The following is a 12,477-nucleotide window of genomic DNA, read 5'->3' on the forward strand; positions in this document are numbered from 1 at the left end:
GGGGAGGAGCCTCCCAGACCCAGCTCTGGTTGAGAGCCCTGCCCTCTGGGAGCTCCCCGGCTAATGGGGGCTGGGGGGGGGGGGCAGTGGAGAGTAACACACTGGCAGGAATGCAAGGAAAACCCATTTCTGAGCTCCAGGACAGGGGCTGACGGAGGATTTGGGGGCTGTGGGCTGCCCCCGAGCCCTGAAGCCCCTCGTCCCTGTGTCGGCTTGGGGAGGCAGTTCCCAACACGACAGCCCCCAGCATGGAGAGACGGTGGTGCCGGGAACTGAGACTGAGGGTGGTGTGGCGTGGTGTGGGGGCTGGGCGTGCAGGGAATGGCTCTGATTTTAAATGGGGGGGGGGGCTCAGAGGGGAGAGGTGTTAAAAAATTAATATGGGAGCTTGAGAAAGGAGGGGTCCGATGCTTGCTTTCAGGAGCCGGCATTGCTGACGGTGCCGGAGCACTGGCGGGAGCACTCCCTGAGCACAGCTGGCTGTGGCCCAATTCTCCCACCTCAAAAAAAAAAAAAAAAACCATTGGTGAGGCTGGAAAGATAGTCCAGTGAGTAGTGTTTGCCTTGCACGTGGCCAAGTCGGGTTCCAGCCCTGACATCCCCGAGGGTCCCCTGAGCCCTGCCAGGAGCAACCCCGAGTGCAGAGTCCTGTCAGCCCCAAGTACTGCCAGGCCCTGAAACAATTCATGACTCAGTGGATAGTATGCTGGACCATGTCCTGCAGGTATTTGGGGCTCCCAGGGGAGTCAGGAGCAAGCCTGGAGGCTGCAGAGAAGGGAAGGGAGGGGTGGGGCGGTGCAGAGGGTAACGGCTGTGTCCAGGGCCTAGTGACCCGACACAGAGGCCATACGCAACGACTCTGCCCTTAGAGCTTCTCGGGGCCCGGGAGGCTCCAAGGGCCAAAGAACATATTCCATGAGGGAGCGCCCAGGTCTCTCCTTCACGGCCACCTGTGGTGACAAATCAACACCAGCACAGATGTCAGGTGCAGCACAGGAGGGAGGGCACTTGCCTTGCACGTGCCCACCCAGATTCCAGACCTCGTGTGGTTCCCTGAGCACCATGGGAGTGATCACTGAGTGCAGCACCAGGAGCAAGCCCTGAGCACCACCACCGGGCCCGTTACCTGCGGCTCCCAAACAAACGACCCCTCTTTCCCCCAAAAAAATCACCCAGTGCCAAAGAGCCTTTGGAGGCTCAGCAGGGGAGCAGCCGGCAGGTGGGGTCAGGCTGGGCTCTGGGTGAGAGAACCGGAAGCCAAGCCTGGGTGGAAGCAGAGTGGGAGACTGGATCTTGGGGTGCCCCTGAGACTCGGATGATGCTACCCCACCAGCGGGCTCTATCATGCCAACGCCCCCGGAAAGCTGCACACAGGCTGGCACTGGGGCCCAAATTCAGTCTCCCCAGTCTCAGCCCACAGGGCAGGGGCTTTGGCCAGGTGTGTCCAGGGACCCCAGACACGGCTTTGCACTTGCCGTCACGTGGACATGGGCCCCGTGTGGGTTCTGTTCTCTGGGAGGGTGGAGGGAGTGATGGAGAGGAGAAGGAGGTGCCAGGCAGCTGTCCCCACCCCCAGCTCTGCAGCCCTGCCTGTTGATGAGCTCTTTCGGCCTTCCTGCTATCAATGACTTTGCTTAGAGGCAATCTGATCTTTTTCCAATAATTGGCTCCCGGGTTTGGGCCACCAGACACCACTGTCGTCCACGTGAGAGGAGCAAGATTGTCCTCAGCTGATCCCACTTGGGCAGGGAGAAGCGGCCGCGTCTTCCCAGGAGAAACTACCCCTCTGTGCTTCCAGCATGCTTTCACCAGTCCAGCACCACACCTGTCTGTGACACCCTGCCAGTACCTGCCAGTCGCCCTGCTGCTGGCTTGGCATCCGTGGTGTCCCCACCATTGGTAGTACCTCCAGGTGAGTCAGAAATTCCCACAAATTCGGGGTTGCAGAGATGCTACGGCAGGTAGGGCATATGGTTGACCCAGGTTCAATCCCCGGCTCCCCTTACGGTCCCCTGAGCATCACCAGGAGTGATCCCTGAGCCAGGAGTAAGCCCTGAGTGTCGCTGGGTATGACCTCCCCCAAATTCCCCCAAGTGGGCTGGTGAGCCCAAACAGAGCCCCAGGAGCTGAGAACCTCCAGAACCCAATCACCACAATGCTCACGGCTGGATTCCACAGGCTTTAAAAAGCCTCATTCAGGAATGAATCTGTTGTGAAAAATCAGGCATGCAGGTTTTGTGACCAAAATCTCCAAGCTCTCATGGATTCTGGTATGGGCAGCCTTCCCCCTGGCCCCTATTCTTCGGGGAGCCTGGCAGTCCCACCATGAACTGCATCTGGTGCCTTCACCAGCCAGGATTCAGAGATTCATAAATAAATCTCAAAAGAGATCAATAAGCTGCAGAGATGCTTCCAAATCCCAAATCTACAATCCAGTTAAAAATTTAACTCCAGGGGCTGGAGTAATAGCACAGTGGATAGGGCGTTTGCCTTGCACGTGGCTGACCCGGGTTCATGGTCCCCTGAGCACCGCCAGGGGTAATCCCTGAGTGCAGAGCCAGGTGTAATCCCTGTGCATTGCTGGGTGTGATCCAAAAAGAAAAACAAAAACTTTAACTGCAGCTATATCACCCCAGGCCATTTGTCCCTGCCCAAGCAGGATCAGCTGAGGACAATCTCGCTCTTCTTACCCTGGCCTGTGGGCGACAGTGGTGTCTGGTGGCCCAGCCATGTAACATCTCACACCCTACACCACCGATACACCAGGAGTAGCTCACCATATTGGATGGGATGTAAAGTAGAAGACAGCCAATCTCAATTAAGAAAATATTAACACACAAGGCTTAACTTGGACCAACATGTTAGTCATCTCTTATACAAGGGCTTAATAGCTCCTGTGTGAGTACAACAATCTTCACTCACTTTCTTCTAAAGATTCTTTTTTGGATCATTTTTAGTGAATTACTCGTAACAAGTGATACAAAACAAATTATTTAGGGCCTCCTATAGATGCAGGCTTGGGTGGTGGTTGGGAAAATTGGAAATAATGGTGGTGGGAAGGTGTAATGGTGGTGGGGTTGGTGTTGAAATATTGAATATAATAAATCATTGTGAACAACTTTTTTTTTCTTTTTTTTGCTTTTTGGGTCATACCCAGCGATGCTCAGGGGTTACTCCTGGCTCTGTGCTCAGGGGACCATATGGGATACTGGGAATTGAACCCGGGTCAGCCGCGTGCAAGGCAAACATCCTACCCGCTGTGCTATTGCTCCAGCCCCTAACAACTCTCAAAAAATTTCCCCCCAGTTCCTCACAGACACCCCGAGCCCTGCCCCCAAATGCTAAACTGCTGCGAGAGGGGAAGCAGTCTGTGAGCAGTGGGAGAGTGAGGAGAGAGCATGGGTGCCTTGAAGCTAATTTTAGGACTAATTAGACCTGGAACCCTGGGAAATCCTCGCTCTGATTTGTCGCTCTCCTCACACATCCGGGTTGCCTGGGATGGTCGGGTGGGAGCTCCCAAACTCCCTCCTTCTGCCTCTGCAGGCTTTCTCACCTCCGTGCCCCGAGGGACTCTAGTGCTTGGGAAATCACGAGGGGCTGCCGTATGCACGGCATGGCAAGTATCGTATCCCTGTGCTCTTTCTTCAGTGAGAGGAACGGGATGCTGAGGAACCAACCCCCTCACGGGTCCCCCCCTAAATAAAGGGCCTTGGACCACAGGTGATTCAGCCCCTCAGGGCAAGACATTGGGAGGGGCTGGAGCGATGGCACAGTGGGGAGGGCGTTTGCCTTGCACGCAGCCGACCGGGTTCGATTCCCAGCATCCCATATAGTCCCCCGAGCACCGCCAGGAGTAATTCCTGAGTGCAGAGCCAGGAGTGACCCCTGTGCATTGTTGAGTGTGACCCAAAAAGAAAAAAAATAGACGACGACACTGGGAAAGTGAGAGGAGAGTTTCACTGAGAGGGTCCATGCCTCTGCACAGCACGAGTGCCCAGCACTGCCACCCTGCTGAAAGCCGCAGTGTTGAATATCACTGTGCCGTAAGAAGTTTGGTTTTTTTTCCTTTTGGGTCACACACAAGGATAGTCAGGGGTCACTCCTGGCTCATGCACTCAGGAATCACTCCTGGCGGTGCCCAGGGGACCATATGGGATGCTGGGAATCTAACCCGGCTTGGCCACGTGCAAGGCCAACTCCCTACCCTCTGTGCTATCGCTCCAGTCCTGAGGTTTTGACTTTGATGTCGGAGGGCCCCACGGGTGACTTCCGTGAAGCAGGGAGGAGAAAGACATCACTTTCTCCCCAGCCGCCTCTACCACCCGGAACCCAGAGTTACCGGGTTCTTGTCTTCGCTCTCGGAAAAAAATTTTAGGAGTAGACAAGCAGTGAAGTAACAGATTTTATTTAGAGGTTTCTGAGGGAAGGAGGAAGGGATAAGTGGAAAAGAAAAAACAGTAGGAGTAACGCGCTCAAGAGAGAAGTCGGGCTTCTCCAAGAGTGGAGGAAGCCTTGAATGGGCTATTGGGCTGGCTTTTAAAGGTTCCTTGCAGCTCACCTTGATCTGGAATGTTCTGGGGTCTCCTTGGGGCTGGCTTACTGAAGTTAATCAGATTAAGGGAGAGGTCGAGGGAATTGAGGAATTTCATGGGGCAGGGTCCAACCTTCTCAGGGTCTGCTGAAGGTTTTATCAGGTCTGTTTTCTGTATTCACAGGGTGGGTCAGTCTCAGGATTCTCCTTCCTGGAGACTTTGATAATCCAAGTTTCATTGCCAAGGGCCTTTCCCTATCTACCTGCCTACATCAACCTGAGTCTTAGTGCTTCTCAGGCTGCAGTGATAGTACAGCGGGTAAGGTGCTTGCTTTGCACACAGCTGACCTGGGTTCGATCTGTTAGGACCGCGACCACCCCTCAGTATTCAGAGACAAAGAGTCCAGCGGGATTGCAAAACACACACTGAGACTTGATTATTCCAGCTAGCTGGGGCCGAGCTGTCCTGCCGAAGCAGGAGGCCAGAGCTCGACCCCGAAGGCTTAGAGCAGAGGGTTTGTATAGCCATCCTGGGCACACAGGCCTCAGGAGTAGGCGCAAAGATAAACAGTTCCAAAGGCAGAGATAACTTCAAGCAATTCATAATGAACAAAAGCATACAGGAACAATATATCAAGAGAACATTCCCAATTAGGGAGTCATTCCCAATTCCCATACATCAAGAAAGCATCTTATCAGTTAGACACAGGATACAAGACACAGGTGTGTTAACTTTCCAGCTCCGTGTCTGTGTGAACAGCAGTTATTACCTTTACTCCATTAGCTCAGTCATATATCCTTCATGGCCAGGGCTGCTTCCCACCAAGTGGTACTCTTAACCGATTAGCTCAGTTAAGCCATATATCATTCCTGGCCTGAGCTGTCTCCTACAAACTTTATGGCCAGAGTGAGAAGAGGTGAGTTAGCCGCTTCTCACATCCCCCCTTTTCTATGATCATACTGAAGAATCTGCCTCTCACAGATCCTTGGTTGGTGGTGAAGGGGTGGAGAAGGTACTCCTGTAGGGGAACAAAAACTTTTCTTCTACCTTTCTGAGCCACCCAGAAGAACCCCATGGTCAAAAATTTCCTGGGAGGAGGTGGGGGGGGCGGGCGCTGGAGTGATAGCACAGCAGGTAGGGCATTTTCCTTGCATGCGGCCAACCTGGGTTCACCGGTAACAAAAGACAGATGAACAAGAGAGAAATGAACAGAAGGTAATCGACATGTTTACATGAGAGGCAGCCAGTGGAAAGGGCTTAGAATTCAGGGGTCAGTGACACTTCTGACACTTCAGTAGGGCAGGGGGCACTGCCCGTCTCCGAGGCAGGACCAGTGATCTGAGGAAAGCGACCAGGCTGCAGAAGACGGGGGTGGGAGAGTTTGGGAGAAATTTGGATCTTAGTCTCCTGTTGGAAATACTGAAGGATGTGTTTCAAAGGAAATTTTATTTATTTACTTGTTTTGCTTTTTGGGTCACACCCAGCAATGTTCAAGGGTTATTCCTGGCTCTGCACTCAGGAATTACTCCTGGCGGTGCTTGGGGGCCCCTAAGGGATGCTGGGAATCGAACCCAGGTTGGCCGCATGCAAGGAAAACGCCCTACCTGCTGTGCTATCACTCCATCGCCCGCCCCCCCCCCCCCACCTCCTCCCAGGAAATTTTTGACCATGGGGTTCTTCTGGGCAGCTCTGTCTCCATGAAGATAAAGACCACCTGGAGGAAGTTTCTCTCCACCTTTGTCCTCCAAGCCTGCAGCTCAGAATAATCACTGCTGCCCGCGGCTGACCCGAGAGAGTGTGTCCGAGAGTGTGTCCGCTACGCTACCCTCCACCTCGGTGGCAGGAGGGTTATTTTGGGCTGAAGACATTGAGAATCAACAGGAAGTTCTTTTTTCTGAATTTCTTTGATCTCTTTAAAAACAGTCTCCTCGGAGGATTCAGTGGTGGCTCCTCAGAACCATCCCAGAAGGTTCCCGGGAGAGAGCTGAGTTTCGTGCCTGAGAGGAGTCCCACGGACAGGAAGGCAGCGCTGCGGACACTGGGCGTCCCAGAGAGAGTCTGGGGCTATGGCATGTGTCTTCATGCATGCCAACTCAGGTTTGGCCCTTGGCACTACCAGGAGCGACCCAGAGCAGGAGGCAGGAATACCCCCTGAGCACCACCAGGTGTGGTCTCCACATAAACAACAAACAAGCAAATAAGAAATAAACTAGCACATGTCCATCTCTTCTCCTAAGGATCCTTTTGGCTCCTAGAACTGTGATTTTCCGCACACTCACCTTTGCCCCTTCACCTCTCCCCTTTGCCTCTCCCATTCACCTCTGCGGTATATTTTTCCATGAAGTCCCTCGTATCAATGAGGAAATTAAACTTTGTCTCTTCTCTTACTTGTCTCATTTGTTGACCAGCTTGTCGTGGGACCAAGTAACTATACCTGGGAACCCCAGGGCCACTCCCCACATCCTGGGAGGCTGTGGCTGGACACCATCCTGGGATCACACCCAGGCCTCCCCACTGAAGTCACGAGCTGTTCTGAGGGCCCGTCTTGGACCTGTTGGTTGGGCTTCCCGCCCTTGTCCCCTCCATGACCATCAGGGAAGGGCTCCCTGCTGGCCCTGGAGCCTGACCAATGGCCTTTTCTTTCTGTTTGGTTTTGGTGGGGGCCATACCCAGTGATGCTCAGGGCTGACTCCTGGCTGTGTGCTCAGGGGTCACCCCTGGTGGGACTCAGGAGACCATCTGGGGTTCTGGGGTTGGCATGCAAGGCAAGTGCCTTAGCCCTGTACTACCTCTCAGACCCTACCTGCAGGTTTGTTTTTTATTCATTTATTTTTCAATTGTAATTTTAAAATGTTCCATTGAAAGCAAATGGAGCTTCAGGGACCAGTTCGTTTTTCACGAACATCGTCTTGTTGAGATTCACCTGCAATCCAACCTTTCCACACTCGTGGTCAAAGTCGGCCAGCATTGGTGCTGCTTGGCTAATGTTTGGCATTATGAGAACGATGTCATCAGCGAAGTGGAGGTGGTGTAATTGCCCACCATCTATTTTCACTCCTATTCCTTCCCATTCCAGTCATCGCATGATGTTCTCAAGGGCGGCACTGAAGAGTTTCAGTGAAATGGTATCACCTTGCTGCACCCCTCTCTTTACATCAATGATCACTTCCTTGTAGAATGGTGAGATCCTGGTGGTGAATCCACAATACAGCTTGTGGAGGATTTTGATATACTGAGTTTGGACACCCTGTTTGGCCAGGGCTTCGATGACCGCCTTAGTCTCAATAGAATCGAAGGCCTTCTTTAAGTCGATGAATGTTAGACAGAGCAGCATCTTGAACTCTCGCAAAACTTCAATGAGTTTGGTCACTGTGTGGATATGGTCTATCGTGCTGAATCCTCTTCAGAACCTGGCTTGCTCGCATGGTTGTCCTTCGTCTAGTGTTCTGCCTATTCTATTCAGGATGACACGAGTGAACAACTTGTAAACGACAGACAGCAGGCAGATTGGGCGATAGTTGCCGATGTCGTGGATGTCTCCCTTCTTGAACAACAGAACGGTCCTACTGGTTTTCCACTGGGACGGAACCTTGCATTCAGGCAGGAAGCGTGTGAAGAGTCGGGCCAGTGTATTGATGAGTATTGGCGGCAGATTCTCCAGGTGTTCGGGTCTGACCTTGTCCGGACCAGGTGCTGTTCAAGTTTTTAACAGCAAAATGGCATGTCAGATTTCAGAAGGGAGAACGTTGGGAACGACATATCCATCCTGCGGAATTTGGTATGTGGGCAGGTGGACATGGCTGTCAAAGAGATCCGAGTAGAAGTCGTGAATAATTTTCTCCATTGCCTTTCTGGAGGATGTGATAGATCCATCGGGACGTCGGAGGGCAGTCATCTTGGTCTTGTAGTTGGCGAAGGACAGGTGAGCGTTGCAAATACTTTTCCCAGCTTCTGCTGCACTGGCCAACACTGCTGCTCTTCTCTCTTTGAGGTCTTCCTTTATCGCATCTCTGCACAACTTTGTGAGCTCGGATGTTAGCTTGTGGTTGCCTGAGGCTCGCGCCAAACCACGTTGACGAATGAGCTCAAGAGTTTCCGAAGATAGGCGTCTGTTTGTGGCTTTCTCACTCTCAGCATTCTTTACACAGTCATGGAGGTACTGAACCAGTCAAGGATGTTGTCAAGAACGGCATCTTCCCACGTTGCTGCAATCGTGCCAAAGAGCTCCCAGTTCATGGTCATTCTGGGAGTTGCCTTCTTAGACTTACATTTTGCAGACTTTTCTCCCTGCTCTGTGAAGTAGAATTTCGCATGAAGAAGACAGTGGTCCGATCCCGTTTGGAATTTTGGGACAACAGCAACATCAGTCAGGCAAAACCTTTGATTGAATATGATGTGGTCAATTTCATTGTGGAACTGTCCACTGGGAGACTCCCATGTCCAGCGTTTAGATTCGGCCTTCTGGAACTGTGAGTTACCATGGATGGTCTTTGTCAACATGATGAATTCAGTCTCTCACCCTGATCGTTCCATTCTAGGCCATGTGTCCCAATGTGGAGTTCTTTGGGCGACCTTCTCGGACCTATCTTGGCATTAAAATCACCAACAATGATCTTGTAGAAGGTGTGGTCTTCTTTATAGAACTTCTCCAGTTCCATGTAGAACCTCTCAATTTCTTCTTCATCGTAGTTGGAAGTTGGTACATAGGTGATGAAGATAGAAACTGCAGGCAGTGAGCCACATCTATTCAAGCATAATCATCCAATTCGGGTTGTTAGGCCTTCGAATGAATCGATGCTCATGGCCAAGTTCCTGTTGACAAGGACACCAACGCCACCAATGCCTCTATTGTCCCATGTTCCGAGGAACAATTCTTCTCCAGTGTCAAAAATGGCGTGATGTGATTGATGTCTCCTCGTTTCCGTCAGACCAATGATGTCGTACTTGATCTTCTGCGCTTGCACCATCAGGTCCTCGATGGATGCTTCTGATGCCAGTGACCGTGCATTGAAAGTAAACAATCATCTTAGTCTTTCTTCGTTTTGGCAGTCTAGTTCGTCCCCAAGATTTTTTCTCAATGGACCGCCGAGATGTGATCCCGGGGGCCGCAGGCATGTGCGGCCTCTCCGCAGCTGCACAAGCATGAATCCAGACCAAGAAAACCTCTTTCAGCATGGGCAACTCCTCGCAGAATGTCTCCAGCCTGAGAACTAAGCCTCGGCCCCGTGCCCGCCCAGGAGGGGAAAGGTATTTCTCTCTCTCTCTCTCTCTCTCTCTCTCTCTCTCTCTCTCTCTCTCTCTCTCTCTCTCTCTCTCCCTCTCTCTCTCTCTCTCTCTCTCTCTCTCTCTCTCCCTCTCTCTCTCTCTCTCTCTCTCTCTCTCTCTCTCTCTCGCCTCTTTCTCTCCGGGGATGAAGGGCGCGGTGTCCGCCATATTAAGACGACCACAGATTGGGTTTTCAAGCCTGCAATGATCCAATATCTGGAAGAAATCTCCCTGGACTTTGTGTTAAAGTACAGAAATTCAAAACCGTGCGGCCGCTACTGCGCGCGAGAGAGACCTTATTTGTCTTCACAGTAGGTCTGAATCTAGTGGGGTACTCCTAACAACAATAGTTTGGTTTGTTGAAATATTGAATGTAACCAAAGTAAACAGAATGTAAAATGAAACTTATCAGTTACAAGGTAGGGGGTGGGGGGGGGCGGGATGGGAGGTGTACTGTGTGGGTTTTTTTTTTTTTGGTGGTGGTATATGGGCACTGGTGAAGGGATTGTTGTTTCAGCATTGTATAACTGAGACCTAAGCCTGAAAACATTGTAATCTTCCACACGGTGATTTAATAAAATAAAATTTTTATTAAAAAAATAAATAAATAAAAATAAAATAAAATTTTAAAAAATTTAAAAAAAAGATTTTTTCTCAATGGAAAGAACATCTCCGAATGCAGCAGCTGTGTGTACCTGGGTCGAGAAATCAACATGAGGAACGACTTGGTGCCAGAACTGCGCAGGAGGAAGAGAGCAGTGTGGAATGCATTCAAGAGTGTCGAAGAGGTGGTTAAGAGAATGAAAAACCTCTGACTCTGGGCACATCTTTTTGATTCTACCGTTCTTCCTGCACTAACATATGCCTCAGAGACCTGGGCCCTACGCAAACAAGATGAGAATGCTATTGGGGTATCCCAAAGAGGAATCGAAAGAGCTATGCTGGGAATATCATGTCTCACTCAAGTGAGAGAAGGAATCCGAAGTTCTGACCTCCGTCAATGGTTAAAAATCAGGGATGCTGTCTCGTTTGCCAAGGCATCAAAAAATCAAATGGGCTGGTCATGTAATGCGATTCAGAGACGACCATTGGACTAGAGCTGTTACAGACTCGATTCCACGGGACATCAGAAGACCTCATGGCCGCCCTCCAACTAGATGGTCAGATTTCTTCATAAAGTCTCTGAATGAATGATTTGAAGCTCTTTCTGTTCCTGGAGCGAGCAGATATCATTGGGCTGCACTAGCTCGCGACAGGGACAAATGGAGATGTTACTGGCGCCAACGGGACTACAAGTGATACAAGTGATACAATTTTAAGATGTAGAATATTTTTAAAATCACCATGAGACAGCCCATTACAAAGCTGTTCATGGTTGCATTTCAGCCATGCAGTGTTCCCACGCCTATCCCTTCAGCAGTGGGCACTTCCCACCACCAATGGCCCAGTTGCCCTCCTGCCACCCCACCCCACCTGCCTGGTTCTGATGTCGGTGGGCCCCACGGCTGATTTACGTGAAGCAGGGAGGAGAAAGACAGTCACTTTCTCCCCAACCTCCTCTTCCACCCGGGACCCAGGGTTACTGGGTTCTTGTCTTGCTTGCAGAAAAGAATTTCAGGAGTAGACAAGCAGTGAAGTAAACAGATTTTATTTAGAGGCTTTTGAGGGAAGGAGGAAGGGATAAGCGGAAAAGAAAGACAGTAGGAGTAACGTGCTCAAGAGAGAATGCAGGCTTCTCCGAGGATGGAGAGAGCCCCTCCACACATCCTAGCACTGGACACGAAAGTATGAGAGTCCACATCTCAAAAGGGGAGATGCGGGAGACACATGTGCTAGGCCACATGTGGGCTCAGGCAGCATATGCGCTGCCCTTCCTTTGTTCAAGGTGTCTTTTATAGGGTTTCTTCAACCTGCCAAAAGGTGGGGTTTCTTTCCAGGTAAAAGTTTGTTGCGAAGGTTACCAGGGAGGTTGGGAATGGTTATGGCCTTCTTTGGGAACTTCCTGGGGAGGGGTCCATTATCCTCAGGGTCTGCTGATGGTTTCCTCCAGGTCTTTTGTTTTCTTGAATCTGCAAGTCTTAAGAGTCTCCATCCTAGACACTTGTTAAATCTAAATTTTCAGTGCCCAGGGCCTTTCCCTATCTACCTGCCTATATCAGTTCTATGTCAGACACTTCTTTCCCTCTCCCTCCCTCCCTCCCTCCCTCCCTCCCTCTCTCTCTCTCTCCCTCCCTTCTTCCCTCCCTCCCACTTCCCCTCCCTTCCTCTCTCTCTTCCCCCACTCTCCTCCTCCCATCTCTGTCTCTCTCCCTCTCCCTCTCTCCCTTCTCTCCCTCTCTCCCTCCTTTTAGGCATTACGGTTTGCAATACAAGTACTGAGAGACTAGGAGGTCATCATTTATATCATATTACTTCCTTTCAGCACTCAGTTCCTGTTCAGGGTGATCATTTCCAACTATCTTTGTCGTAGTGGTCCCTTCTCTGTCCTAACCACACTCCCCCACTCACCCCACCTCACTCGTGGCAGCTTCCAGCCCTGGGCCAGCCCTGGCCCTCATTTCTCCTGTCTTTGGACATCAGTCTCACACTATGTTTTTTTTATATCCCATAGGTGTACCCAATCATTCTGTGTCCCTCCCCCTCTGCCTCTTTCACTCAGAGCGATACTCTCCATGTCTCC

General features: G+C 51.2%; 1 pseudogene; it reads right to left on the bottom strand.

Moving 5' to 3' along the window:
* LOC129399891 (uncharacterized) overlaps positions 1–9,541 on the bottom strand; it is an 85,125-nt pseudogene extending 75,584 nt beyond the window's left edge.
* Positions 9,542–12,477: the final 2,936 nt, after the last annotated feature.

The sequence above is a fragment of the Sorex araneus genome, chromosome X (genome assembly GCF_027595985.1).
Source record: "Sorex araneus isolate mSorAra2 chromosome X, mSorAra2.pri, whole genome shotgun sequence".
Classification (NCBI taxonomy): domain Eukaryota; kingdom Metazoa; phylum Chordata; class Mammalia; order Eulipotyphla; family Soricidae; genus Sorex; species Sorex araneus.